General features: G+C 44.8%; 1 protein-coding gene across 1 annotated transcript in view; it reads left to right on the top strand.

Moving 5' to 3' along the window:
* LOC128715911 (rap guanine nucleotide exchange factor 4) overlaps nucleotides 1–18,156 on the top strand; it is an 88,735-nt gene that overhangs the window by 18,596 nt on the left and 51,983 nt on the right. The window lies entirely within an intron of this gene.

Here is an 18,156-nt window from a genome sequence, read left to right as displayed (position 1 = left end):
TCTTCCTTAAACCATTCTTGGAAAGTCATCTGATCGCAAGCACTATTATGTTCGATGACAGGGAACGCTTGCCAGAGCAGTGTTACCAAATGGTTGTATTTGTTTCACGACTTTAATTTCAGCGTCACACACAACACACCATCGACTCCCGTCAATCAATACGGCTTGTTTGTTTACGCTGTGCGAGCGCTATGGTACGCATGAACCGAGCTGATTGTGGTTGTTGCAAGCAGTCCCGTCTTTGGGTTGATGTAAAACAAACGACATCACAACAAAGGTGTCATCTTACCGTGCTGCCATGCTGCGCTGGAAGTTTGCACAGACTCCGTTCGCCACACACTACCACTGGGCGTGCCGTATGTGTGTAACGTGGTTACTTCGTTTGTGGATCAAATTTCACCTCACCGATACTGCCATGATGTCATGGCGGAACGATGACACAACGTATTGGAAGAAAGACCTCCCATTTAGTGTACGATTCGGTGCCCCTTTCGCCGTGCAGAATGCTACTTGAAGGCTTAATTAATTAAGATCTTTAAAACACTTAAGCGAGAAGTGGCCCTACATTTCATCCAAATACCGCAAGGAATTCAAGAACCTCAGTGTTGTTTTTTTGGGATTCGATTGAAGTTAATTAGTTGTGGTCTCGGTCCAATTGTCCACCACGGTTTGGGGAGTAGTGTCGGGGTCAACCAGACCCCAGCTTGAATTGAATCGACCAAAGATACGACGCAAAAATCCTTCTACACACAACGCACGCTAATCAAGCTCAATCAATAAAACTTCGCGCAATGGAGCACATGGTCAGCTCACGGTCACACCACTGCATGAAAGCCAGAACCGTCCCAGCTGTGAGACTAATTGCCGACGGAAACTATCTGCTGAATTCAGCAGTCCCAATACAGCCCACAGATACAAAACCAACCAAAACCCACCAAACAGTTACAACTTTCTTTGCCGGTGCGCAAACATCCAGCGGGGTCGAAACAACATCTCGGGCTCGGGTAGCACTGCCGGCAAGAGATTACATTCGGGCGGACGTGACCTCACGTAATCGGAGCACTTCCGATGAATCGGGATGAATTACTCTCCCGCTGGCTGGTGCTTTGATCACCGGCGAAAGTGAATGGCACGTGTTGGATGAAGATGCGTGAAAGTGTTTGGAGTGGTGTCGTCCGCAATTTGATACGCGAACCGATCCACCTCGCAGTCTGATCTGATTGTCTTTCTTTGGATGGCAGGGTACAGCACATCGATGGAGCTTGTTGATGGTAGCATCAGTTTAGATATTTCTACTTTCGACTTTGTAGCAATGTGAATATGCTGGTTGTTGAATATGAATAACACATTTTAAAAGATGCTTGTTGCAACTTGCAACGGCGTTCTCTCTACTACATAAAACACAGGCACCAACATAAAAAAAAACACACAAAAAGAACTTCTTTTGGCATTCTTTACTTAGAGGAGCTGCGAAATCCAACCGCAGTTCTAAATATCTTAAATGTTATTTGGCTTTTTTGCCTAAATTAAATGCTTTACGGCTAATTTAAAGGCTACACAAAGTGCGATATTGTAACGCGCCTAAATGTATGCAATTTCCCGTAACAAAATCATGCTTTTAAGAATATTGTTCCTTTTTTGCTTTTTGGTGCTGGGAATTAAATCAGAGTTAAACAACCTCAAAGTACGTTCTGCCTGCACGATTGTGGCCTGTTCTGTTGGCCCGAATCCTGCACTGCACCGTTCGCAACATTGTCCGCACAGCGCAGTGAAACAAAACCCCGAAACATCCCACAACGTCTATAGCTAGTTGGCTTCTTGCTTTGGCCGGGAGTTCCGAAACCCGGGACTGCCCGGGCTTAGGTTATTACTGGTGTTGTTTATTTATTTGTCAAACAACATTCACCGTGCCCGGGCGCTGCACGTTCACCCGTGCTGTTGCCGCTGCTTCACGAGGTGTAATTTCCTTTTTCACTTCCGTAATTTCCTTTTCTACCAATTTCGTTCGGGTTTGTCTGGTGGCTTTGGACGCGGAAGGTGACACGGTTGGGGTTCGGGGAGAATGAATATTCCTTCTTTTTTTTGGTAGAAATTTTGTCCTTTCTTGCCATTCCCGGACTTGGACGGTACGAAGCTGGAGCGTGTAACTATCACAGGAAAATCCCCCGAGGAGGGTCCGAGATTTGAGCGTTTAATATTTTGTTGTTTACGCAAATGTATCACTTTACAAACCATGGGCCGTCGTCGCTGTCGTCGGTTGCACGGATAAGGGTGTCTATATTCGGGGCAAGCAAAAGATTGTTGGTTAGAAGAGGAACATACACCGTCGGTTGAGGAACGTTTGAAAATGTGTTTATTTTGTCTGGTTCGTAACCGCGGCTGAAACTGATTTAGTCATCAAACAAACCACCCCATTCGTTTTATACTTTCACTTCACTTGCTTAAACAATTGCGCGTGGTTGTTTGCGAAAAATCATAAAGCAACAAAATTCCTTGAGAAACGATCAATAACTCCTGTAACTAGTTGGTGAGTAGTTTGGTCTCTTTTTCAAAAAAAAAAAACCCCTAAGTTAGTTGGGGATTCGTGATTTATTTGTCTCGTCTCATTCTCCAATTCTGCCTTCGCTTCTCGTTATGATGAAATCTATGTGCATTGGAATGGAAATTCCCTACTGCACTGTGCTGCACTGTTGCGGACCAGCAGCGAGTGGAAGTATTCCTTTTTTCTATGATTTCACTGCACGCCAATGTTTGCACAACCCGGAACGTAAATCCAGGCGCACACGACAAGAGGATGAACGGGTGGAAATTTAATGTAAACTTTGCAGCTGCACTGCACCGCACACAAAGGAATCGAAGCGAGCGCGAGAACCAAACGCAGCTCCCGTTGTCCGACTGCACTGAAATTGGATGCTCTCGGTTAGTAAATTTCAATTTCAACGTTCGCCACAGCTAACCCATGTTCCGTGGGGAGCCGGAAGCGAGAAGTACTGTAACGAAACATTGCAATGCTTCCACAGCTCCCCACGGTGCACAATGTGTGAAATGTTGTACAAATCCTGGCTTGAGCTAGCCGGAGCTACCTACCATATTACCGGTGGAGTTCGCCTAAGCGTTCTATTTTCACGCTATTGATGTCTTGTGGTAGAATCGATTGTGGCTTTCCGTTTTCAACACCTCGCACCATAATTCGTTCGGAGAACATTACTCCCCGGTAGCAAAATGGAAGGATGAGCGTGTTGTTGACGGTATTGTGCAATTTCTTCCACCGCGTTGAACCGAACCAATAATCGACATGATGAAATTGGTTGCAGTACCACCTTCGTGCGAGCCGTTGGAAGTCCTTCCCATCGGCATGGTCATTACGGTACAGAGGGTTTGTGAGCGTTTTTGGGTCGGGCAGTTCTATCAACAAGTTGCAAAACAGCTGAGTGTGGTTCAGTAATGGCTGAATACGCCTGCATGTAGGCAACGCTTTCACCCCATCGTTACGAACCGCATACGAGAGTGTTCCACAATGGACGGTGTGAACGTTGATGTTTGTGCTGATATAAATTCAATTATGAAATTAATTCGTTCCTATTAAGTAATCAACTGTACATTATTTTCCTTCACTTGGCCAATATTTCCCGACCGCTTGCACGGAGAGTGTTTGCGTTTCGGTGCGATGTTTGCCACAGTCCGAACAACCGTCCGAAGAAGCCAAAACCAGAAGCCTTATGTACGGGCAGGACTCACAATTGTCTCTGAATTATGCTGATTTGATTGTGTCGCTCTGTTTCTGGTGGTTTTGCACCCATGTTTTGTCAACGATTTTGCTACGGGAGAGCTAGATTGTAAGGGTGTGCCGTCATCTACACCGACCGACAACCGACAACAGCATGAATAATGGAAAATTGTTACCATTCTCCGTGGTTTTCTGGTGATTTTCCATCTCCGAGTGAACACATTACCATCAGCTAACTATCATCGCACCGTGAAAGTCTTTTATGTTTGCTGCAAAAGCATATCTAATACCATTTATGATGTGGTTGCTTTTCGATGCCAGAGACGATAATGATGATGAGGACGATGATGGCGATGGTGTTGACTTTAAGCAGCCAAACGTTACGATAATTTATTCGATTAAATATCGAAAAGCCAGCGAGCAACGGTTTAAGCGATGTTTGACGGTGGGAGATTTTAGCGCAGATCATGTCGAAATGCTAATGAGCGGTGGAATGTTTTTTTGTGTGCGCGTGTGTGTGTGTGCGAAAATATTGAACGCAAGCGGCGTGTGTGCTTTTTGCCTTAGGATGACCGGTGTTTTTATACGGTGAAGAATAATTTCACAGCTAGATGAAGAATAATCGCAAATAATTAGTAATTATTTGCGTTTAATCCCGTAGCGCGATGTCGAACGGTATGCGATGTATGCCAAAAGTGCCTTTGAAGTTGCGGACACGGTAACAAAAGGAACTTTTTGCAAAGCGAATTGCATACCTTTAGGCGTTTAGCTAGACTTCTTGCAGGAGCTATCATGTAAATCCTATTCATTGGACTGTTTTTTTAAGTTGAAATATAATAATCAATCGGTAATTATTATACATCACGCGATTAGATCACTCATGAGCCGCTCACAAAAATGAAAGGATTTAATGTTTTCCAAAAAAAACGAAACGAACCTGCACCACCTGCAGACTCTTACATCACACCTGCAGTGGAACGATGGCGAGTTCCATACCTTTCGCGAAAACTACACGCTCCGGTCGATTTATGCAATCACTTCCTCCCCGAAACCGTTCGCTCGAGGACCGATCGAAAATCGGCCGTGCAATGTGGTCCTGCACTACGAAATCGATAGGCAAGATTAATCCCACCCCAAAAACGGTACCGGCCCCTGCTGCGATCGGATCGGCTGGAATGTGGCACACATGGAACAGCAGCAAACGCATTTGCCGTACCGACGCCGACCGAAGTTGAAGTTGCTGACACCCAAACGGAAGGCGACAGCAGCTTTCGGTTGCGTTGACGCATTGGTTTGTTTGCACGGTGTTTATTTGTGGGCCCGCTTTGTTGATGTGTTGCGGTCGTTTGCATTTACAGTGGCTATACTGTTGCAGAATGACACGGGACGGCAGCGTATGCTTTTCTGGTTCGGAATTCGCTTTGCACCGCACTGCTCGGTATACATGCATTAAGGTGCCTGTAAACGTGAATATCTTTCTTTAAATTTTAAATTTTATGTCATAAATAAATTATACAAAAAAATGTAATTGAATTGTTTTAAGCTATAGTAAAAGCATATAAAAATGTTAGTAAAAATTGTGAAACAAAAATGACTAGCAGTGTCACACACCACCAAGCATTCCATCATCAAGCTTCACATCCGCCACGCACCGGGTGCTTTCCTCTAATTACCGTATTTAGCTCACCGGTCTGTCGTCTCGAGTGCTCCGGGACAAATCTTGCCTGTTTCTCGCCTTAAACTGTTCCACCAGTTTGTTTGCTTACGTACTCTTCGGTGCGTCTCCGTGCCATGGCAAACAATTTCCCCCACCACTCTCTTGGTACTTTGTCCGCTTTCAAACACATTCCATCGATCTTCACTGTTTCGTTCCCAGTTCCCACGTAAGTGTGTTGCCCGATCGTTCTCGTTCAGCGCTGTTGTCGCAGGTCAACTTGCAGGGCTTTGAAGGGATTGTATGTGCCAGTAGCACGAAGAAGAAATGGAAGACATTTCCCAAATGAAGATGTCTTTCTTAAAGCCCTTTGCTCTATTGCTTATTCCATGAGTGACGATCAGTTGAGTTGAACAATCACTTTGCATCTCGTTAGCAGAAAGGAACTGGCTAGTGATATCAACTTTCTTTAAATTCTTAAATATTTCTTTATAATTAATGTAAAATTTAAAAATATTTATGATCCTTTCTACGCATAATTAAAGATTAAAAAGTTATGTATTATTAAAATAATGATGGACAGACCGGAATATATAATTGCAATGATTGATTAACATTAAAGCCCTACATCAAGTTTGGCCCCGAAATCACAAAATTGTTTAATTAAATTAAATTTAAAACACAAAACATAACTCTCTTTCCTCCTCCGCCACCTCCAAATCACCTAACGGTTACGTTGATATGCTTTTGTTTGTTTTGTTCCGTCCATCTGTTATGGTCACCGTTCCACTTGCACACTCACTTCGCCGTGATACGCTGCTGTAATCGATTACGATCAGCTAAGCGTCATGTCGTTTCCTGCGTGTTGATTCATTTCATCTTTCACCGCTCGATATCAGCCGCCAAGCTCGAGCCACGATCACCCTCAGAGAGAGAGAGAGAGAGCTGAAGAGTGCGAGAGACGAAAGAAATTTGACGCAACGATCGCTAGCTCGCGTTCACGTTTGAGAAGATCGCGTTGTGTGCAGGAAAGTGCATCCCTCTCCCTTTTCCCCTATGTCTAGCAGATCTTTACCATTGCAGCACTGTGGTGGGATGTTGTGAGAGTGTGTCCGCTTCGCTTCGGGGTTGTGGTCCCGCTCTCGGTCCCACTCGGCGCTCGCAGCAAGCAACGAAGGTTTGGGGGCTTGTTTTTTCGGCTCGCGGGAAGGTTGCACACACGCAGTGTCAGTTCAGCTGTGGATGCCGTCGACAGTGCGTACGCCATTTCTCTTGAAACGTGGCTCGGGCGTCGGTGGTTCGCGCACTCCCAAAGCCGCTGTGGTTGCGAGTTTTGTGTGCCTTTTCCGCTAGCGTGCGTGTATTGATTTAGTGCAAATGCGTTTCGGTGCAGTGTTTGCATTTGCACAACCGATCCGTTTTTGTGTGGCTGAGTGTGTGGGTGTATCCGTTGTCCAGCGGTGGTTAAGCGAGTCGGTTCAATAGGTTATATGATTGGGAATTTGTTTGTCCCTCCTCGTGCTGTACGATTACACCAATATCTGTTGCATCGATTAGTGCTGGTTTTATGTCGTGGGCTGGACCAACGTGAAGCGGCGAGTGAGTGGATCCCCTGAATAAGAAAAACACCAGAAGGTTATTTGCAGTTTATTGGTGACCTGCGCGCTTTTAGTGTCTATTCGAACCGGAATGTCAAAACCATTACGTACGCGCTCCGCTCGACCCATATGGTAGGGAAGTAATTGCGCGAACAAAATTCCACCGGTTGTGTACCGCGCCAAGTTCGATGTCAACTTCGTCCCGCGCGCTGTTTGACGTTTGCCTTTCGTTCCATGCGAGCGTTGGTGCAATTTCGCACGGGTGCAAATAGTGTTACCGAACGGTGTTGGTGCCGGAAGCCGCCGGGGCCGGGGGTAATAGTGTTTGCATTGGCAAACATCAAATCATCCAAAACGGCTGGGCGTATGAGCGTTCAACCCACGCGCTAAGCTGATAAGAGTCAGGAGGTTGTTTACCTGCGCCGGTCCTTCTAATAAATCGTGTGTGTGATAAGATAAGGTGATTCCGGGGCGGAATAAACAGCTTGGATGTTGTGATAAAACTATATGCATTAGGTTGGGAACCTTTGCTCACCAAATTGCGTAAGCTGCGTAACAACTTGAAGTTTTGGCAGTTCTTGAAGTTGTGAAGTCCAAAAGTGAGTGGTAAAGATATTGGAGTATTCCTGGACGGATAGCGAACTTTACAGTAAGTAATCAACTCTTTGTCGTAGTTGTACCCTCATTCGTGTCCAACACATCACTGTTTGCTTAAGACAACCTTGATGCTGTCAAACAAACATCAGTAACGCATTAGTTCGCGTTCGGATCAATTTCGCTCCCGGACAATTGTTTACACTTTTCGACATTCCGCAACCTTGCAACAGGCTAGTAACACCAACACCCAGTAGCTCCATTTCGGTAGCAAACGGTCAACGGTTGAACAATCTGCTTCGCCCAAAACGAAAACGCACCACCTCGCATCGATCACCACCAATCGGTCCGAGCGGAAAACGATCATTGCCGCAATCCAGCATGCGATTGAAACCTTCATCCTCCCGACTGTGGTAAACCCTAAAATGGTTTTGCGAGTGATTAAAATGTGCACGGTACGGCCAAACGGTGGCGGATACGGTGAAGGTTTTTAAGCGCTTTTAACAACTCGCCACCCGTAAAGGGCACCGTGCCGGGGAAGGGTTGGAACGTTGGCACACTAAAACCGGGCGCCATCGCCACAGTGACAATAAAATGGCGGAAAATAGATACGGTAGAAAGGCGTGTGCGCGGTCCGGGGCACCGCTGACAATTACACCGACATATTGGTGGCGACAAAAACAAATGTGACATTGAATCGAAGCGAAAAAAGCGTGTCAAGTTTCACTACTTTCCCGGCAGAGGGACTGCCGTTCCGGGGGCGTAGTAGCGGACAGTGTAAGCGGCCATTGTTGATTGAACGGTCGCACAGTGCAGGGCAGCCAATTAGCATCGCCAACAGTCAGTGTTTCAATCGACGGGTGATCAAATTGTGCTTTTGCAATACTTGCCAGTAAATGACACACATGCGCACACATTGGTGGCTTGCTGCTTGAACGAAACGAAAGACAACAACAAAAAAAAAAAACAGTTGCAAATGAGCAACTTGTGCAAACGCTCATCATCGAGTTGGATTTGTTTGATGATTGAGACACCTCCGCATGGCTCATCGGGCCGTGTATGGTATCGCCATTGTATTGATTGATGGTTACGAACCATTAGATAGATAGTCATTAGATATTGATTAGCGGACGATTTTTTATCAATGTCATACAGAAATTCCATTACCTCCATCAATGTCATTCGAATTTGGTGCCCCATTTCAAGCACAAAACACTGTTCGATCATTGATTCGTTTTGCAAGCAAACGAAGCCTACATTTTCGGAATAGTCAAGCTCATCGTTGAGGATCATTAAAATGTGGCTAAAATCTGCATTTAACGATCCTATAATGTGCTGCTCCGTGCTCTGTGGGTGTCCTCGAACCTGCTCCAGTAAGCGTTCCATTCCGTTCTCGATCGCTCCCTGCGATCGTGTGGGCCGTTTGTGAAACCAACTTGGCTGGGGAACACACTATCTCCACACTCCAAACTCATTGTTCGCACAGTACGTTCTTCGTACGTGGTTCATTTCTTTGCCAAAACGAAAAATCACCCCGCCAGAAACGTTCAACCTGAGCCGTACCACGCAACTACGCGCCACGAACAACAACCAGCCAGGGGTTGTACCTAATTTGGCAACCGAAACCTACGAACGGGGTCCAAAACACCTACACCCTCGTTACGACTCCCAGTGGCCGGGTTGAGTTGGCGTCTGTTTTGGATAATCCGCCCCGGCCAGCCGTGGTCAGCCGTTCTCTAAGCCGCAAACAAACGGTGACATTTATCGGGGCAAGTGTCACATATCGTTTTGGAAGGGGGAAGGTGGGGAGGTTGGTTTTTTGGACAGTGATGTATGAAAGTGAAACCAACTTTGCTGGTGAAACGCTTTTTGTGTGCTTCGGATCACCGTATCTTGAGGGACCGGTGGCGCCGAAAGCAACGCAGTTGATAGTTGACCTTGTTTTTTGTTGGTGAATGATATTTCCCGATCGAACGAGTTATTTTTATTCGGTTTATACTCCTTATTTGATATCTAAAACAGTAAATTTGCATTAGCATCGTATGTTGTGAAGGAAATAGGAGCTGTTGGGTATCACACAGCCCAGAAACAACGTTTGAAGTAGGGTTTTTGCTTTTGCAAATTAAGCGCCATATCATCGAGATATTAATAGCACGTTCGCAATGATCATATTCATTGGTAATGGTTACATCATTAGCCCAATGGGTCGTAACAAGGTCGCGGTAGTTCATAAATGTCAATACCTTAATTCGACGTAATTACCTTACGACGTTACGTGCGACAACGCCGTGCTGCAATGGAAGCGAAACTCCAATAATTTCCCGTCATGATCGATCAATCCATTCTGCTCGACCTGATCCTATGAACTGAATTCTGAAGGTGGTTTGTAGGAGTTACTCAAAATGTCGGTGTATCATGACTTGCACCGTGCTTGCAATGGACTACGCAGCGAGAACCTTCATTAACTGCAGGACACCTTTCGTGGCTGTAAGTCAATAAGATTAAATTGAAGCTTAATGAGCTATTGTTTGGTATAATTGATAGGTTATTGCTGTCGAGAAGATTCTGCATTTACATCTTCGACTTAGCAGGCCAAGTTATCGAAACTTTAGCTAATGTTTACACCGACAAAGCTCAATTGCAGTTTGTAATAAAGTGTGACATAAGAGAGTGATTTTCTCACTCAAGATGCCTTTATTATAAATGTGACTACAGTGGCATCTGCCTCGTCTGCCTTCAATATACTGTTTATTTGAATGTATGTAGAGCGTTTGTTTCATTATTATGCATGTGAGCAATACTCTTGATAAAGGTAAATGTCTGCCATCTCGTTTATCAAATTGAGACCTTCAAAGAAAAAAAAAACCTTCCGTTTCTTTTTGCTAAATAGGATTTATGAATTGCCCCCGAAATCGTCCAATGTTTGGTTCCCAAAACACATACACACGTTGCCAGCGGAAGCAATGTTTACTTTTAGCATATCTAGGCCGCATATCTTAACGATGGCTGTCGTTGAGTGTTAAAGTCCCATCAATCAAGATACACGCCCGCAGTCGGGAAGGGACGGAAATGGGAGATGGCAGAGCGGAAGATGGCACGAGTCTTCCGCCAAGAACCGCTAGAAAGATCAAGACGAAAGATGATCATGATGATGATGATGAGCGTTTAAGAGCAGCATAAGAGCCATCGGTGAAAGATTATTTTGCTCGGGGTTTTTTTTTTGTTTTGTTTCGGTTTTTTGCTCGACCGTACTCGCGGACAAGTGCGTATACTTGCCGCAGCGGCAATGTCCGGCTGGTAGGCTTTTTATGTCTAACAACAAAGATCCATTAGGCGAATGTTGCGGTACACCAAGCACAATTCTTACCTTAGTTCACAGGGTTGGTCAAGCAAAAAAAAAAAGGGGGTAAGTGACAAATGGCTCGCTAGTGGTTGGGTGGTGACGTCTAAGTTATATCTAATTAATCGCGTCGCCTGTTCGCCCTGCCATGGGGTATGCTTTTTGTTGGTTAGCTGCTTCCGGTACTGCCTCGAACTGCTGTAGCAATATGCAAACCGATAACTGTGCGTTAGCTTCAGCAAGCTAGCCGATGGCACAACCTTCTTCCTTTCCAGTTCCACTTTAACGCCACGTTCCCGGTCGAGTCACGAAGATAACAACCCTCTAGTCGGCTGTGAGCTGTGGATTCTTGGCCAATCGTAGAATGAAGCGGCCTTTGGAGGTATCTTACGGGAGATTTCTTTCCTCGCTGTCGCTGATGTACGTGCGAAAAGCAGCTTCGCGGTCTGTGCGACGTTCATAAACATAGCGGTATCTCGTGGAAGAACGCTTCCGTGCCGTTGCACCCAGGTGAAGTTTTTTATGTGTGCACTTTATGCTACTTTTTTGTGTTTCCCTTCTCCGTGACCACGGGCGCTTCTTGACACTTGTCTAGTGCTGCCCACCGGGAAGGTCATACGGCGTAGCCGGTCAAGGTGGAGTGGGTTTTGAGTTTTTTTTGTTTGATGGAGAGGTTGAAATTCGCCATGAATAAAGCTGGTTGCCCGGTTTGGTGATGAATTATTTAACGCCATTGCTAATTTCGAACTACTCCTCCCGGTGGCCGATTTCTGGAGCTTCCTAACTTCTATCGGGAATGGTTTCAGCGGAGTGCTGCATCGAAGGGGGAAAAAGAAATGGAGTGTACGACGGCTTCTCGCAAACTTAGCACATAATTCATAATTTTCTGCCACTTGCTTTGTTCAATCTTGTCTTATCTAGCATTAGAAACACGCAAGTACCATTTACGGCTGGTCTAATTTCGCCGAGCAGCAAGCGTCAAACGGCTAAATGACAAACGCTGCCGCTGCTCTCGTTCCATCGGAATCGCTTCTTTTATTTTTGCGATGCCACCATCCAGAAGGCGGACGAATGGCACAAACTTTCCAAACAAAAACCGCTTTCGGACAGAATGGTTCTCACCATTCATTAGAAGCAGGAAGCACAATTCGGCTACAAATTGGCTTCTGGGGTTCATGAAGGTATAATGTTTCGTTCGTGCGGAATGTTTATTCAATTTGATATTAAAGCGAACGGAATGGCCGGTGCGGAATGCAAAACCCGTCCTAATGTGTATGCTTTGTCGGCTTTTTTCCCACAAGCACAATGTTGACGGTAATGGCAGTGAGTGTTGTAAGTGAGGACAATAAAATTAAGCAACATCTGTTCTTGGTTGACACATAAAAATAAATAAATATTTTTTTTATGTATGTTTTGGGGTGTACCTGTAAGCTGTAGATCATTTTTGGTTGAAATGTACTGGAAATGGTATAAATAACGCCCTGAAATGCTATTTTGTTGTATGGTTGCATTACTTAAGGCGTTTTGTAATGCGGTTTGCATATGCTGCAGGCGTTTACGCTGCTGTTTATTTCAAGCGAATTTAACGCAATAAATCAAATAGAGTATATCAAAGCAATCAAAAGCGTTAAATAAAAAAAATAGTTTATACCCCAAACCGGTAACCAAAATGAGCTAATTAAATCACATCCCTTGTTCGTGATGAATCCACAGCACTCGCCAATATTTGCTCAGCTCGAAGGTTTGTTTGCCGTTTAAATTATCATCGATGGTCAATCGTTGTGTGGAGTCTGTATTTACCGGGAATCCTTTAATCATCTCACTCGAGTCACTCGTGCATAATGAACAGTGGGGCCATCGATGAGGAGTGCATGATGAGGTGTAAATTTATGCTTTCCGAGTACATAAACCGCTGGTCACAGCTATTTGTTGTGAGATGTACCCCCGACGGTACGATGATGGCACATGTTTGCGAATGGTAGACGTATCGAATACCAGATGGGATGAGGGGATGCAATACAGTTTCTAGATGTGTATATAGAACAGAGCACTAGATGTAAAAGTGACACCTTTAGAATGATGGTCTTTGTGGCAGTGAGAAGTTTTTTTTATTGAAAATTGTCGATAGTCTCATGAATGTTACTATACTTTACGAAATAAATTCTTTCATTAATTATTATTAATCTTTTCAAAGATTCTCTGCCAGACAAAAACGTTTATTGTTTTACCCAACAGCCTGTTGGTCGATTAATATTAACATGGCAACAGCACAGCCCACAGCTTAAGGATTTGTATACCATCCACAGTAAAACCACGATGGAACAACATTATTCCTTGCCATATTTACACTTCCATGTAATGGTATTGTTGGCTTTTATCAACCGTCCCTCCCATGTGGTAGTTTCCCGGTCGGCAGGCGACGACAGTACGGGTGTGTGTAAATGAACCGCTTGTGTCCACGGGAAATTGCATCGCCATTTACATGCATGACCGGCGCTCTGTTGACAGACGTGCAACGACCACCGAGCGATGCAACCGCGAAATGAGGAAACAGGAGTCCTGCCGTGGGCCAACACCAATACCAGCCTTGAACCATCGTCATTATGGTGGGACATTGCTTACTCCAAAGGCCAGCACAGCACACACGGAATCGATTTATGCATTTCAGCTAAGCAAGCTACTAATGCTCTGCTGACAAACGGCCAGTGCAGGGCTAAATAATGAAGTGCAAGTGGATCGGATTCGGTTTACTTTGGCGTGCTTCAGGGCATTTGTTGTTGGCGTGTGCTACATGAGTAAATGCCCACGAAAGGACAGCAATTCGATGGCTTGCTATCGGTTTAATGCTCGTAAAGATTTAGATAGACAATAACGCAAATCACAACATCACTTTAGTCGGTAATGATGTTGTTTGAATTTAAATTTATGGCAGCATTGCAGCAGAGCAGAAACTTATGTTTAATTAATTATTTTGCTAAAGTGCCTGGAAGAATGGTAAGGATGAATAATTCACTTGAATTACTTGTGTTACGTAAATTGATTCCGTACAAGGCCAACCAATTGTATCGCTTTGTACTGCAAATTGCATACTTGTAGGAGAATTTTAACTAGAGCTAAGCAATGTTTGAAACATGCTGCGGCAGGGTTTGCAGCAACCTATTCCGGGTATTTACATCTGCAAAACATGTAACATACTCTGCCGCTGGTTCGAACCCCAACGACTGCCCAAATTGCCTTTTATTGTTGTGCGAAACCAACAATTGCTAAGCTTCACAACAATGGTGTTGTTGACATGGGTCTGAGAAATTTCATCGCATTTGTTCGGACAATTTTGAAAATAAAAGAAGGTTAGAACACACCGTACCACCCAAAGCCATCTTCGTCCATCGCGAATCTCGTTTTGTGGAGCATCTTGTTCGCTTTCCACAAAATTGTACGCCAAAATCATAAGTGCCTAACACAATGCAGTGCATTGCATTCATGGCCGATTACAATTTTCCGTTCCCTCCACCGAGTGCAGCAGCAACCATGCAGAGGCACAGCAAAACAATAGATGCAGCAGTTTAGCCGGAGTTGGTTCCGTTCACCGGTTAAACTGTCGGTGGTGCCAGGTTCGTAATGACAGTTGAGACAGTTTACGGATAAACAACGGCAGCACCGATTAGTCCGTCTGCACGGGAAGGAAATGGAATGAAAGCTGGTATCTGGATGTAATTTCACAATCAAAAGGCTTTGTCGAATGTAGCGTTTTAGTAGAAAGGTTCATCGTGTATACAAACGTGACAAAGATATAAAAATATTGGATAGAGAAGTGCTACCGCCATCTAGAACAATAGACTTTGATATTGTTCATATTTATTTCTCTTATTTTAACCTTTTTCCTAGCATGTTTGCTTATACATTCTGTGCTAATATTAGTTGTTGAATGCCCATCACTCCTTCTATTACAAAAGAAAAAAAAAACGGGGCTACACCAATACGCCTCCAACTGGTTCCTTTATCGTCACACTGCGTCGAAACGTTGCACGAACTCAACGTGAATGGGTCGCTTAAGTGAAAAAGAAGCCAGCATAATTTTTCAATGCACCATTTAGCGAAAGAATACCTCCCAACAACTTCCCATTCCCATCCCATTTGGCACCCAAACACCCCCCCGAGTTTGCAGAAAAATTGCAACAAATTTTCCACTCGTCTGCACGCGATTCGTCGCTGAAGATTGTTGCAAAAAATGGCAGCATTACTGCGAGTTCCATTTCCACCAGCTGTTGGTTTCTCCTGGGTGCATCCAGGTGATTACCCCCGTACGCTGCCTGTTGACAGTTGCTTCAGTCTTTACCCGTGGTGGGCCTTGTTGTTAGTACTTTGTAGCGAGTGTAAGGCGTGAGATCACCCGGACAGCTTCAGCACCCGGTTGGAGTTGAAGATAAATCCGTTGTTTTGTCGGTGCTTTTGCATTCGGATTCGCCCGTTTCTTGGAGGATGGATCTACCGTGCCATCACTCCCAGTCAACCACCCACCCACACCCACTCGCAGTGGCCGTCTTAGGTCTGCGTTTGGCTGTGGGTGGTTATAATGATTGTTTTATGAATTTCCCACCGCTCGTACCTGGCATGGCGTGATTTCGTGCCGCTACAGATGAGTGTCATCGATGCGATAATTGTGCTGTGAGCGCTGTGGGTGGAGGAAATGATTTGCCCTCGTACGAGTGCGCCAATCTTGACGTCGCAAGCAATTAGCCATCATCCCCGGCTGATGCGTGGGCGAATGACGCGCCTCTACCGATGGGCAATGACCTTACGTGGCGCAACATAAACCACTCGACGGCGATGGTTTATTGATGTTTTAATGTATTCTTTTATTCGGTATCGCCAATATAACTCGGCCAACCGACGCATTTCCTCCCAAAAAAAAAACCAAAACACCAACCAACAACAGCAGCAGAAATCTTCGCCGTGGCGATGGAAGGCGAAGAAGAAACATCACGGTAGGCGTTGATTTTCCTGTCTCAACCGCTTGCTCATCCATTACTTCGCCGTGTGCAAACAGTTGGCTAATTAGCGGAAATTGCTTTGATGGCGCCGTTTGAGTGTGTACATTTTTTATAGTTATTATTGACAGCACAGTGGAGAAAAAAACTCACCGACCGAACCCGGACCCCAAAGTTCACGGACATTCCCCGGTTGCAAACGGAGTGGAAAACAAGAAAATGCGGGGAGGAAAACTCGCTCTCCGGCTTTTGTTCGATGGGCCGGAAAAACAGTGCAGAAATTGTGCGATTGTTTATTATGTTTTTTTGTGTTACGCACCGTACACTTTGGTTTGCAATTTGTTTTGTTCAATTGTTTGGTGCTACCGATGTTTAAGAGCGATGAATGTTTAGCACGATCGGAGGTAGATCGTGGGATAGGAAAGTGGTTTTTTTTAAGCGTTTGACTCGTGGTTTGGTGTAAGCGGGGCTGAGGGTGCTCCCACGAGTTTATCAACCCTGGCGCTAGGCGGGTAAAGTGCATTCCGGTTCATTAAATGTTGCGTACAGATGATGGGTTCGTTACTTCATGATGATTATGGAGGAGTTGAAATCGATTATGCATTATTTAGGTTACTCTTTGGACGGGGATAGCAATAACACCTATTAAATGTTGAGGTTTTGATTTCAAAACAAACTCTTTAAAGCGTAGTTGTTAAACGAACAGTTTATCGATGTAATTAATGTGCAATTTTTCTTTTACTTGCAGGTAATTTGCATCAAAAGAATATTTTGGCCATAGTAAGTAAATGAAAAATGTATCTTATTTACGCCATTAGACTGTCTGTTTGTTCCCCTTGAAAACCCTTGACCCTTGAGAGGCCTTTTAAAATTTATTTATTTAGTCGAGATTTAGTAAAAGTTTAAACTTATTTTATTTGTCAAAGTTTTAATTTAAAAATTATATTTGAAAAAAAAATTGAAAATATTTGAAGATTGGATGTGTGCTAAGTAGCCTACGGTGAAAAGTACTAAATCACAAGTAAAGTTGTTTGGTTTGTTTGTCAAACTTTTCCATCCGTAATCTTAATTTTCCAATCTATTCCTCTCATCAGCACTATCCAATCTCATACGCCGAAACAATGAAGCAAATCCGCTGCTGTCAGTTTGATTTACTCCGCCTCGAAGAGGCTTTGTGCTATCAGGTGATCAACATTGGTAAGATCTTGATTAGCTCGGTCCGCTTATCTGCCTTTCCGGGTTCCAACCCCGGTACACTGGGTTCCCGTTTCACCTCGGGCGAAACGCTGATGTCACGAACCGTTTGCCAGCGGCCAAATTATTGATCACCGGTCAGGTGCGATGGCGAACTTTCGCTGAATTCGAAACGAACGCCACAGACAGGTCTTCACTTTCCTGCCTAATCTTCTGCTAATTAGTGAACGTAAACGCGTCGGGCAGGTCGTTAGATATTGGCGGTTTTCCCCCCCACTCCCCCCCCCCCCCCCTGTTTGGGGGGGCTTGTTTTGGGGAAGATAATCCCGTGGTCAGTCTTTGCCTTCTGGAGTCTTTGCCATTTTATTTCCACCGGAGTGAATGTGAAACCGGTGGCCCGTCTAGTCGTGCTGCTACTGTGCCAAAAGAAAAGGGCACCCCGGTCAGCACAGAAAAGGCACAGTTCCCGATCGCCATTGTGAGTGTTCGTTAATTATTTATCAACGGTCTATGGCCCGGCAAAGCCTTGCACGTTTCCCGTTGCGTTTTGCTCAATTTCCAACCATTTCCGGTGCCGTGCCGCTTTCGCTGACAGGAAAACAGCAACGGCAGAAGATTAGCTTTATCGTACTAGCGTGAGCCACTAGAGACCGTTCTCGAGTGCTGAAGTGGAAGCGAAACGGAAGCGTTCGTCTCCAAGAATATCGGCACACTGCACATGATGTGATTGGCATGCCGGTCCCGTTGACAGCAGGCAATTACTGTTACGGTAAACAGAGGCAAACACTTGTTGATTTGTGCGTGAAATGGGAGGAAACTGAGGCACCAGATAGCATCTTTCGTTAACCTGCAGTAGATGTGTGTATGGGACGTTAATAAGGGAACTGGTGTTATGCATTAATTTTACGCTTCTATGATTATTGACCCGGCATATTGATTTGCTGTTTTATTGGAAACCTTTTTTATTGCGATTAGTGTGGCAGATACCTGTATCCGAAATCTGTCTTACGTCCTGTCATAAGCGGTTGTATAACCTTTGCCGCTTAGACAGAGGTTGAAGT

The sequence above is a fragment of the Anopheles marshallii genome, chromosome 3 (genome assembly GCF_943734725.1).
Source record: "Anopheles marshallii chromosome 3, idAnoMarsDA_429_01, whole genome shotgun sequence".
In the NCBI taxonomy this organism is placed as follows: domain Eukaryota; kingdom Metazoa; phylum Arthropoda; class Insecta; order Diptera; family Culicidae; genus Anopheles; species Anopheles marshallii.
The sequence above is the reverse complement of the archived record's forward strand: the minus strand, read 5'-3'. Positions and strand labels throughout refer to the sequence as shown.